The following is a 12,403-nucleotide window of genomic DNA, read 5'->3' as shown; positions in this document are numbered from 1 at the left end:
TTGCTTCTTCTCTAAAATCCGTCTTGTTCTTATTGTTTTCTCTCCCCCCCCCACCGCTTTTATTTTCCTATGTGTATATATGTTTCTGTGTATGGGGGCACACATGCATATGCAAATGAGCATGCACGGGGAGGCCAATCACTCTTCTACCTTAATCTTTGTTGAGACAGGGTATTTAATCGAACCAAGAGCTCACCTCCATGGCTAGCCAGCTTGCTGTGGGGGTAGCTTGTCTCCTCCTTGTGAGGCTGGAACTACAGTTGAGCTGCTATGCTTACCTGGGATATGTGGGGTCTAGGGACTCTGAACTCTGGTCTTCTTGCTTACATGGCAGGCAATTGTTTTAATCACTGAACCCTCTCCTCAACCTTTGCCAAAACTTTTTTTTTCCCTTAAGGTTTCACTGTGTAGCCCTGGCTAGTCCAAAATTCATTGTATAGACTAGGCTAACCTTGAACTCATAGAGAACCACGTGCCTCTGCTTCTTTCATGTTCAGATTGAAGAGGACGGACAAGGCACAGGATGGCCTAGAACTCATTATGTAGACCAGACTGGCCTGAAACTCAGAGATCCGCCTGCCTCTGCCTCCTATTGCCAGGATTAAAGGTGTGCACCACCATGCTGGGCCTGTTTTGTTTTTGTTTTTCACACAGGGTTTTGTATGTATCATAGGCTAGCCTTGAACTCGTTATGTAGTCCAGACCAGCCTCAGCCCCCGCACCCCCACCCCCACACTTGTCTTGACTTTCTCTGGAAGTCCTTTGGAATTAATTTCTTCAAGTACATCCTGCTCTCTTTGAGCAAGTTGCCCCTAGTCTTCCTCTTCAGGAAGTGCTCTCCTCTCATGTCACATGTGACCTCAGTCGCTCTTTCCTTGTTTCTGAGATCTATGTAAACATCAGTGCCAGGGGGAGTTTTCTCTGAGGCATCTGAGCAGTGGCACACCAGCACATCTTTTCTCACACAGCTTACACTGCTTCGTATTAACCCCTCTGCATGCCTGTTTGCCCACTCCTGCATAAAATCTCTTCAGGCAAAGGAACACAGCTTCCTCACCATCATATACCTGAATGAGGGAATCAGTGCATGAAAGAATACTGAAGACCGAATCTGAACATTGTATCGCCTGCTGTTTAACCCGACACAAGCTACTTAATCTTTCTGACATATCCCTGCTTGCATTAAACACGTGTCTCCTCATGCTAAAGAACAAAATTCAGTAAGACAGGGATCAACGCAGTCTTACTTTAAAGACTACTGCAGAGGTAAGGAGCATAGCTCAGTAGTAGAGCACTTGCCCAGCACACTGAAGAAAGGAAAGGCTAAGCAAAGTCTTTCTGGTACTTTGTCAGGAGCAGAGTCCAGACTACAGTCCTGAATTTTGTCACTGTTCTGCAGCAGACTGAACTTGACTCTTCAAATGAGTGTACTTTTATCCGTTCTCTCTCTTTAAAAATAGTTACGTTTCTAAATGTGTGTGAGTGTGTGTGTGTGTGTGTGTGTGTGTGTGTGTGTGTGTGTGTGTATGTGTGTGTGCACCCTAGGGCATTCCACGGCATACTTGTGGAGGTCCAAGGACAATTTGTGGGAGTTGATTCTCTTCTTTCTAGTATTTGGGTGGCAAGGATCCAACTCCTGTCCTCAGACTTGGCAGCAGGCACTTTTGCCCACAGAACCACCTCACCAGCCCTCACTTTCTCTTCCCAAATTTTTTCAGTATCTTTTAAAAATAAAATAAAATGCAGGTCAACAAGATGGCTGAGCAGGCAAAGGTGCTTCCCATCCAAGCCTGCTGGATCTGAGTTGTATCGCTGGGTCCCGCATAAAGGTGGAAGGAGAGGACCAACTCCACAAAGTTGTCCTCTGACCCCTGCACGCACATGGTCATATTCATGTCACATGCACACACAGTATTTTAATAAAACATAGAATGCTTTAGAAGTTTGAGTTTAATCTTGGCACATAAACCACCATCTCTGCAATCTTCTAATGTTAGTAAATGTGTGGTCAAAGAAAACACTGCTGTTGTTGGGTTTCATTACTTACTACACTTTATTTACTTGGTGGTGGGGAGTGGTATACATGCTATGGTGTGTGAGTGGGGTCAGGACAACGTATGGGAGTCGGCTCCTTCCTTCTACCATATGGTTCTAGGGTTTGAATGCAAGTTGTCAATCTGACAACAGACAAGCATCTTTATCCAGCGCCATCTTGCTTGCCCTGCTGGTTTTAGTGACAGGGTCTCACTCTGTAGGGCAGGTTGTCCTCAAACATTATGTCTTGTTCAGGTTAGCCTCAAACTTGCAGCAATTCTCCTTGCTCAGTTTCCTACGTGCTGGGATTGCAGGTGTGCAATACCACTTTCTGAATTTTTTTTTTTTTTTTAAGCAGGGTATCACAGCTCAGGCTGGCCTGGAACTCACTATGCAGCTCAAGCCAGGCTTAAACTCTGAATGCTCCAGCTTAACCTCCCAAATTCTGGCACTACAGGTATGTACTATTTCATGTGGCTCTTAAATATCTACTTTGATCTATCAGTAAGTAGGCATGCCTCTACATTGATCATGATGGGGAGCCCATGGTCTTGCTTTTCATAACAGCTTGTATCACCCAAAGAATGAATTAATATTCAAGCACTGATCACAAACCAGAGGCCCCTAACAGAAAGATTGTGGAAGGTGAAAAGAAACACATTCATCTGTTAAAGTAGGATGTCACGAGTCATACTGAGAGTGTTGCCTGTGCCTTTAGTAGTCAACCTTACCTGCCCCCCAGAATGTTTAACTTCACATTTTCCCAGACATTCAGTCTAGATAGACACTTCTAGTTCTTGCTTTCTTTCTTTTTTTTTTAATATTTATTTATTTATTTATTTATTTATTTATTTATTTATTTATTATGTACACAGTGTTCTGCCTACATGCATGCTTGCAGGCCAGAAGAGGGCACCAGATCTCATTACTGATGGTTGTGAGCCACCATGTGGTTGCTGGGAATTGAACTCAGGACCTCTGGAGGAGCAGCCAGTGCTCTTAACCTCTGAGCCATCTCTCCAGCCCATAGTTCTTGCTTTCTAGAAGACTGGCTTCAGGTATTCTCTGATGTAAGTGTTTCAGGAACATTTCCTTCATCAAAGTCTACTGTCTGTTAAAGTACACCATTTGGGGCAGGCAGGATGGCTCAGCTGGTGAAGCTCCTGCCAAGCAAACCTCATTACCTGAGTTTGATCCCCAGAGTGCAGAGTGAAAAAAACTGACTCCAAAAGTTGCCCTCTGACCTCCACACACATGTTGGCAAACACATTCACCTGTCTGCATATAGCTACTACACACAGACAAGAATAAGGGCAATGAAAGTTTCTAAAATGTGTATGTGTACTGGCTGGGGTTGTAGCACTGGCCTCCCATGCGTGAGGCCCTGCTTTGGGTTCTCAGCACCACAGAAGTATATCGACTCAAGCAAAGCAATCAGTGTGTACCTGAATGACATCAACCCATGCAAACAGCCGTCTGCATCAGTTCCTTCCTTCCATCACCCTGCCCAGTCTACGTCAGACCACCAACCTGAAACCTTCAGGAGAAGTGAAACTTAGGGACACGGAACACTCTCAGTATGACTCGTGACATCCTACTTTAACAGATGAATGTGTTTCTTTTCACCTTCCACAATCTTTCTGTTAGGGGCCTCTGGTTTGTGATCAGTGCTTGAATATTAATTCATTCTTTGGGTGATACAAGCTGTTATGAAAAGCAAGACCATGGGCTACCCATCATGATCAATGTAGAGGCATGCCTACTTACTGATAGATCAAAGTGGTTCCTGCAGAATAGTAATAATGTTATGATCTAAGATATAAAATGAGAGGCCGGGTGTGGTGGTGGCACACACCTTTAGTCTCAGCATTTAGGAGGCAGAGGCAGACAGATCTCTGAGTTCCAGGCCAGCCAAGGATACATAGGGAGGCCTTGTCTTGCTCTGTAGATCTAGCTGGCCTCAAACTTGAAGTGTTCCACCTGCTGCTGTTTCCTGAGTGCTGAGATTAAAGGCATGTACCATCATTGCTTGAAGGCCCTGTCTCAAAACCAACCAACCAAACAAACAAACAAAAAAGATATAAAACAAGGAAACAAATTTAGTGGAGACTGGTAGTGCATGGTCTTGAAGGAAACTCAAACACCCATGGGCTCTGAGCTGAAAGTGAATCAGGTCTCATTAGCTTTTCTACACACTTGTCTAGAAAACACAAAAACAGTGCAGAAAATATGAAGAAAATTGGACATCAAATAATAATATCCTGCCTTTTGATTTTCATTTTTCTTCTATTCAGAGTATCTGTAGTAAAGGAAATAATTTAACTAGGAGGGGCCTGAAATTGGTCTTGTTTAGTTCTTATTTGGTTTCCTTTTAGAGACTGGGCCTCACTGATATAGTCCAGATTGACCTGGCCTCAAATTCAAAAATCCTCTTACTTCAGCCTCCCAAATTCTGAGACTAGAGAGGGAAGCCATCTCTACTGGCTTTTAAATGCCTTTATTTATTTATTACAGTTTCCCAGATGAGCGATCCCAGTGGTTAAGTGATTATATATCTGACTCCTGCTAATCTGTTGAAAGGTCTGGTTACAGCAGTCTTTACCCCAGAGCCAATCCATAAGCTTCTCCTCGGGACCTCCAGAACTGGAGGAGTGGAACCCAGTCACACGTTATTTCTTCCCAATGCTCCCAAGGTGGTTCTCATTGTTTTTCCAATTGACACCATTCTGAAGACAGTATCTCCAAGGACCCATGCTGAGCTAACAAGTTCAGCAGAGGGCGCTCTTTCCACCTTCCAACTTCGCTGCTTGACGGAATGGCTTTTGGATAACTCAGGAGAGTCAGGAAGCCTCTAAACCCCTGAGTCACCTCTCTGCCCCACAAAAGGCATTCCAAGCACCTTCCCAGTTATGCAAGATGATTGTCTTCCCCTCTCCCCAAAGAACCAACACCAAAGTACAGCACCCTATGATCTGTGGTCTATGCTCATGAGAAGAGGTGAGAAGACAGACATGATGGCATGTGTCAGTTACCCTAGCATGTGGCAGGCTGAAACAAAATGATCACAAGTTCAAGAGCAGCTTGGGTACCTTAGGGAACTCCTATCTAAGACCTCCCTCAAACTCAGCAAAACAAAGCAGAGAAAAGACGAGATAAAGCAAAAGAAAGGATGCAGAGGCTTATGGTGTGTGCAGTGCGTGGGGGCTATGAAGAGCAGCAAGCTAGGGATGTGGTCCAGGCTTACACTGCACAGAAATTGCAGGATCAGGTTGGTGGTTCATTGTCCACATGAGCATTCCTCCCTGCAAGGTGTTTTTCACTAGGATGAAAACAGACAAAGACTCTGTGAAGATATTTGAACAAAAAGCCAGATTTTGCCAAGTGGGACTGGAAAAGAAATACAAATACATAGAAGAAACAATCAAGAAGATCAAGGTTGCATACAACCTTGCATTAAAAATTGCTAACATGAAGGGAGGTAAGATGCAATTCACTATTACCAATGTAATAGGTTTTACCTGTGTTTCTAGATGTGGCGGTGCATAGCTGTTACCTCAGTACTCAAGAAACAGAGGCCCAAGAATAGCCACAAAGTCACAAATTGAAGACCAGCCTGGTCTACTTAGTGAGTTCAAAGTCAACTTAGGCTGTATGGTGGCACCCTATCTCAAAAGAAAGCACAGCTGGGTGTAGTGGCGCATGCCCTTGATCCCAACACTTGGGAGGCAGAGGCAGTTAGATCTCTGTGAGTTTGAGGAATTCAAGGCCAGCTTGGTCTATATAGAGAGTTCCAGAACAGCCAGAGATACATAGAGAAACCCTGTCTCAAAAAAAAAAAAAAAAAAAAAAAGACACATGCCTGTAATCTCAGCACTTGGGAGGAGAAGGAAGGTGCTCAGAAGTTCAAGGACAGCCAGGGCTACAAAGCCATATGGGCTATATGAAATAATTTTTTTTCTAAGTTCTGAAATTTTTCAGAGATTGATATTAGCAACACATTTACAGTATTTCTGGAGAGTTTCCATGATATTTGTCCCAATAATGATCTTAATGGTCTCTTCATAATACCCCTGATGATATTTTAATAGAATTGGGGTAGAGTAATAGCTCACTGCTGCAGACATAAACCACATCAAACAAGGTCAGGAAAAAGTAAGTACTGGTTACAGTAAGAAAATAGACTATTTGGCCCTGATAACATGATGATCTCTGGCTTTGGAAAACAATGGTTTTATCATTATGGATAATTCATATCTCTATGCGAAGGAGCTATGTGTAAATGTTTTATCTATTGGTGGTATCTTCTAATTAGCGTTCTATCTTTGTTGATTTAAACAGGTGCCTCCTTGTGATAGGAAGGATAGCAAAGCTACTTCCTAGCAAAAGTGCTGTGCCCTCTGAAGGTCAATTGACTTTTAAGAATGCAGAAAACCTCTACCCTGTTATATTTCAGAAAAATGTTTTCAGAGTCAGGAAATGACAGGGAAGATTTAATGTTTCTGTGAAATCTCTGTAATCCTTTCAAAGCTGTAGGTAGCATAATTCTTAAAGAGAAAAATCAAATCTGTAAAAAACAATGTCCTACACTGCAGGCAGGGCGAATACCAAGTGTGTACCTAGTTCTTGTTGGTGTGTTGGCATTGTTATTAGCACAATACAGAAACCTCTGCACTGTAAGGAGGCTCTCTGGTGGACCGCAGCAGACAGGACATGACCTCCTCTCCATGAGGCTTGGAGATGGAACAACTGACTGAGACAGCAGATGCTCAGGCCAGTCAAGTCAAGTCTTTGACACAGAATGGCACGGCAAGGAGTGTGTTCTATTAGCAGCTCCCCCCTTTCATCAGGAAGCAAGGAGTTTGTGGTGTGGTAGAAGCACTCTTATTTCTAGTTTTTGAGAAACAGCAAAGAATTTGATAACAATTGGCTGTTGGTAAAACAGTAAATTATCTTTAAAAAACCAGATTAGCCACACCTATGGGGCGGGGGATCTCAAGAATGCATAGTACTCATAAGAGCTGGCTCTGAATTACTCCTACAGATGGACCCTAATGCCGGGAAACAAGTGATTATGCACACTAGAGCCTTCCCAGAAATAGCTAAAAAGGGAGGCTTTCTTTAAATCAACAAAACAAAAACTGAAAAAACAAAAATGCATACCTACAGACTTTTATAGTTTCACTTCATTTTGCTGATGAAATGTCACAGTAGCCAACAGGAATAATACATTTTCTTTTAAATTAACAAATGTCATGGTGGTTAAGGGTGGGTGAGGATGCAGAGAAAGAACTTGGCAAGAAAATGTTCAGAGCCTCTTGCAAAAGCAACTGCAACCCAAACATACTTCCAGTAGACAAGAACCACCTGCTGTAACAGAGAGGTTTTAAAAGACAAACCAAGGAGATGGCCTTAAAGTTGTTTTTACCAAGTTTAATATAAATAAAGGAACTTACAGACATATCAGATATATACCATGCTTCTAATTCCAGCACTCTGAAAGCAGAGCAAGCAAATATCTGTGAATTTGAGGCCAGCCTGGTCTACCTGGTGAGTTCCAGCCTAGCCAAGGTTATATGGTGATTCCCTGGGGGGCGGGGGCGGGGATGATGATGAAGGGGGGTATTTGAATATTTGGGGGGATGGAGAGATGGCCAGGGAGTTAAGAATGCTTGCTGCTCCTACTCTTGCAGAGGACCTGAGTTCTCCTAGCTAAAATCCACAGTGGCCACCCCACAACAGCTTGGAACTCCAGTTTCAGGGGATCTGATGCCTCTTCTGGACTTTGCAGGTACCTGCATGTACATGATGCACACACATACACCCTGGCCCACACACATACACATAAAAGAATACATACCAGCATTAGATTTCTCGTCTATTATTAAGCATAGAAAGACATATAATTATGTATATATTCCTGTAGTTAGTCAAGAAACACTCCTGGAAGTCGATGGCTTACTGCTGATAACAGTAATGAGTACCCACACACATACTTGGAGTCTTAGTTAATCCTTATAGCAGTGCTCTGTTTTACAGTGCTTAAGGGCTGAAAAAAAAAAAAAAACGAATTCAGAGAGTTATGTAACATGTCCTGGTTCATACTACAAGAGATTGAGACAGACTTTCTTCAAGTCTGCCCAACTCCTCAGCCCACACTTCCAGCAACTCTGTGATCCTATGCACTACATACATGTATGCCATGGTCAATGTAGAACTTCACATTGAAGTTAAGACAAAATAAATTACAGGGAATCCTCCTGGGTTTTAAAATTCATTGAAGACCTCAATGACACATTTGTGGACAGACAGGCAGAGAAGACAGAAATTCAACTCCACATGAAATGCTTAGGGGAAGACAAACAATTTTGCTTGGTCAATACAAAGTCAGAAATATGATTATTTCCTTCTTTCTTTTCTTCAGTTTAAAATTAAATAATGATTATGGGCACCATTCATAGATTCCTGCCCTTTAAGACATAACACCAGTGCCCTGCTAACCCTACTAGGAGCCACGTTCCCACTGGGGAATGGAATAAATAACTGTGAAATGGGGTGCATGGGGGGCTACTGGGCCCTTTAAGACTAACTGGAGGCCACTGCCAGCACCAAGGGCTAATGTCTGAATTAACTGAGGTACAGATCATGAATATGAAGTGTGGGTGTGGAAGTACTGTGTTCTTCACATGCTTGCTGGTAGGTACGTGTGTGTGCACTCAACACTCAGACACCCACATACATTATTTTTAAAAATAAGATTTGTGTGTGTGTGTGTGTGTGTGTGTGTGTGTGTGCGTGCATGTGTACATATGTGTATCACAGCACAATTAGGAGGTCATATGACAACTTAGTAAGTCAGTTCCCTCCTTCTACCTCCAGGAGGGCTCTGGAAATCAAACCCAGGTTGTACAACTTGTGTGGCAAACACCTTTCCATGATTTCTAACACCTCCTGGCCAGCATTCCAGAAACTCCCAGAGAGCCTGGCCTTGAGATAATTCAAGGTGAAGGTCAGCACATGTAAGTCATTGTATCCATGGCCCATTGTATGTGGGCCAGACTGTGGTCCAAAGGGAATGCTATTCCTTCCTACTACTGGGGTAGTACTGAGTGTGTTCTTACTGTCTGTTAGTGCATTAGACATTAAATGCTGGATAACCAGGGCAAGACCTCTAAACTACAATGGGAATGTCAGGTTTCTAACTGGGGGTTTTGTTTTGAGACAGGGTCTCATGTATCCCAGATTGGCCTAGAATTCAGTGTAGCCAAGTGAGTATGACTTTGGGCAGATCATCCTACGGTCCCCAACTCCTGGAGGCTGACATCACAGGCATGTCATCATGCCCAGGCTTGAGCTTCTCTGAGCAAGGAAGATAGAACACAGTAAAGGCCCAACAGAGCAGCAGGTTTGCCTGGATACTACTCAGGTACCAAAGCTGGCTCCCAAGGGCACTGTAGACACCTGCCAAGGCTTCTGAGGCTTTCTCTGCCAGATCTTAGATCTGAGAATGACTCTGGTTTGGAGGGAGTCTCAATGGGAACAGCTTGGCTATTTTAGTCTTGCTTACTAGCAAGAAGTTTTGGATTTCCACATTAATTCAACAAACTCTTGGAGATGCCTGGTAAACAAATAAACAAGGCGGTGGGGGGTGGGGGATGGGGGGTGGCTGAAGAGATGGCTTAGCGTTTAAGAGCATTTGTTCTTGCAGAGAACCTAGGTTCAGTTCCCAGTAACTACATGGCAGCTCACAACCATCTGTAAGTCCAGTTCCTTGGGATCCGACCCCTTCTTCTTGACTTACTGGAGCACCAGGCACACACATGATGCACAGACATAAATTCCAGCAAAACACTCATATAAATAAACAAAACTCACCTGGGAGGCAGAGGTAGGCGTATCTCTGAGTTCAAGGCCAGCCTAGTCTACATAGTGAGTTCCAGGACAGCTAGGGCTACACAGAGAAACTCTGGGGGAGAGAGGGGAAGACTGGTACACATCTTTAATCCTAGCATTTGGGAGGCAGAGGCAAGCTGATCTCCATGAGTTCTAAGCTAGCCTGGTTTACATAAGCTAGGACTACACAGTGAGGCCTAGCCTTAAAAAAAAAAAATTAGAAATAAGGTGGAGCCCAGTTAAATGTTGATTGCTGACTTGTGAGATCAAGCCTTAGTGATTGTTTCTAAATGGAAAAAACATTGTTTCCTTAGTACTTACTTTAAGCATTCTTCTCAGTAACAATGTGACACATAGAGTTCCCGGCTTTGTCTGCGTGTGTACACATACATGAGAACATTTTACAAAGAGGAAGTGTTTCCATTTCATAAAATTAAGGGAAGGGGTCACAGCTTTTTCTTTATTTTTTTGAGACAGTATCACTACACAGCCCAACTGGGTTCAAACTTCCAGACATCTTATTGCCTCAGACTTCCAAGGGCTCTGATTACAGGTCTGATCTTTTTCTTTTCAAAATTTATGTATAGTGTGTGTGTGTGTGTGTGTGTGTGTGTGTGTGTGTGTGTGTGTGTGTGAACATGGGCGCGGGTGCGCGTTAGAAAGGGGGTTGCGTATTTATGGGCGCATGCCACAGCACATGTGTGTAGGTGGGGTCAGAGGACTACTTTTGTGTAATTTCTTTTACCTTTACACAGGTTGTGGGGATCAACTAACTTCTATAGGCTTGCAAGGCAAGGTCTTTACCCTATATGTTCCCATTATTCTCCCTTTTTCTTTTGACTGACTGTGCACCAAGGCTGACCCAGGACTCCCTGACTCAAATGATCCTACTGTCATGGCCTCAGGAATAGCTGTGATTACCCCTAGGGGTCTTTTCTAAAGAAATCACACACGCGTGGTTTACGGGCAATATAATGATGTTAAGGCTGACTTAAAGTTGACTTTGGATTGTTGTGATCGCAACTGTTCTCAAAGAAGAGGTTCCCAAATTACCCACTTAAAATTTAAATTTCAGTGCCCTGAAAACTTAAAAGATGGGAAGGTGTATGCGTGCGCGCATTCTCTAAACTACTATCTCATGATTCCTATGAGTTTGTCTTGAGCTCACCTTCAAAAGTTAATGATTATCAAAAGGAGTATTTAAAAATGTAAGTAAAACTCCTCAGCAAGAGAAGAGAAAACTGCCCAGAGAAGAGCCGGTGTGCACAAGCTCGGCTTGGTCGGAATTCAGTTTCCCACAGGCGGTTTCTTCATTACTTAACCGTATGAGTGGAAATTTGTGCCGAATAGAGGAACTTACGGGGGCGACTTGAACATTAGCAACTGCAGACTGATTTCTTTCGAGTGACAAGTAGGGGCTCCGAGACACAACTCCTCTTGGCTCGGCGAGACTGCCCCCCTGCACGGCCCACGTGGCCAAAGTAAACAGAAGGTGGGCCTGGGCGGGGAGAACCCCGGCGCCGCCGGTTTGCAGCCCTGTGGAGTCTTGAAAGCACAGGCCCCTCGAGCATTTTTGGGCACGGTCTTGGAGAAATGGGGAGCGGCTTGGCTGGCCGACCGGGAAGGGAGGGTGGCAGGGCGTGGGGAGAGAGCGGGGAGCGGTCTGGTGCGGTGCTGGGAGCGGGAGCGCGGGGGGCCGGGGGGCTCCACGGAGCGCGCGGGAGGGAGCGGAGTTTCCAAGTGCGCCCCGGGCCCCGCCGGGGACAGAGGCGCGGAGGCCCACGCGCGGGGGTGCGGCCGGCGGGCTGGGGCGGGGGGTGCGGCTGCCAAGAGCCCCCGGGGCGGAGCGGAAAAGCGGAGGCCCCGAGCCCCCCGGGGAGGGAGCGAGCGAGCGCCGAAGCCCCGGTCCCGCGTCCCCGCGAACGCGCGAGCGCACAGCCGGGCCCCCGCCGCGCCCCCGCGCCCGCGCGAGCGCACCGCCCGCCCGCGCCCGCCCGCGCCCGCCCGCGCCCGCGCCGCTCGCATGCCAGTCACGTCCGCCCCCTCGGCGGCCGCGGGAGAGAGCCGGCCCCGGCGAGCCGGGAGAACAGACGTCAAACTGCCTTATGAATATTGATGCGGAGGCGAGGCTGCTTTCGTAGAGGAACAGAAGGAAGCAAGATGGCTGCCCTGTAGGATTTGTTAGAAAGGAGACCCGGCTGCGACGGTGGCGGACTGCGAGGCTAAGGGACCAGAACCAGGTCAGAGCGCTGCTGTCCGCGCCTGTCTCTCTCTCTCTCCCTTTCTCCCCTCGCTCTTTTCGGCAGCCGAACGGTCCCTTTCCAAGCCCCCTCGCTTTCTCTCGGCCTGGCGGGGACTGTCATGTCACCCACAAATACCAAGAGGGAAGAGGGAAGCCTCACAAATTACTGGAGCTTCTTCAACATGGCTGACAAATATAGTTTTAATTTAGCACCCCCCCCCACCACTTCTGCAACCT

General features: G+C 45.6%; 1 protein-coding gene and 1 long non-coding RNA gene across 2 annotated transcripts in view; one reads left to right on the top strand and one right to left on the bottom strand.

Moving 5' to 3' along the window:
• Nucleotides 1-12,403, bottom strand: part of LOC128105196 (uncharacterized) — a 221,751-nt gene that overhangs the window by 208,960 nt on the left and 388 nt on the right. The gene's annotated exons all lie outside the window — the stretch shown is intronic.
• Tet2 (tet methylcytosine dioxygenase 2) overlaps nt 11,948-12,403 on the top strand; it is an 85,797-nt gene continuing 85,341 nt past the window's right edge. The window contains exon 1 of the mRNA XM_052730158.1: nt 11,948-12,164. The gene's annotated coding sequence lies outside the window, so the exon portion shown is untranslated. The remainder of the gene's footprint in view (nt 12,165-12,403) is intronic.

Source organism: Peromyscus californicus, unplaced genomic scaffold, assembly GCF_007827085.1.
Source record: "Peromyscus californicus insignis strain IS unplaced genomic scaffold, ASM782708v3 Scaffold_9__1_contigs__length_137607984, whole genome shotgun sequence".
Taxonomy (NCBI): Eukaryota; Metazoa; Chordata; class Mammalia; order Rodentia; family Cricetidae; genus Peromyscus; species Peromyscus californicus.
The sequence above is the reverse complement of the archived record's forward strand: the minus strand, read 5'-3'. Positions and strand labels throughout refer to the sequence as shown.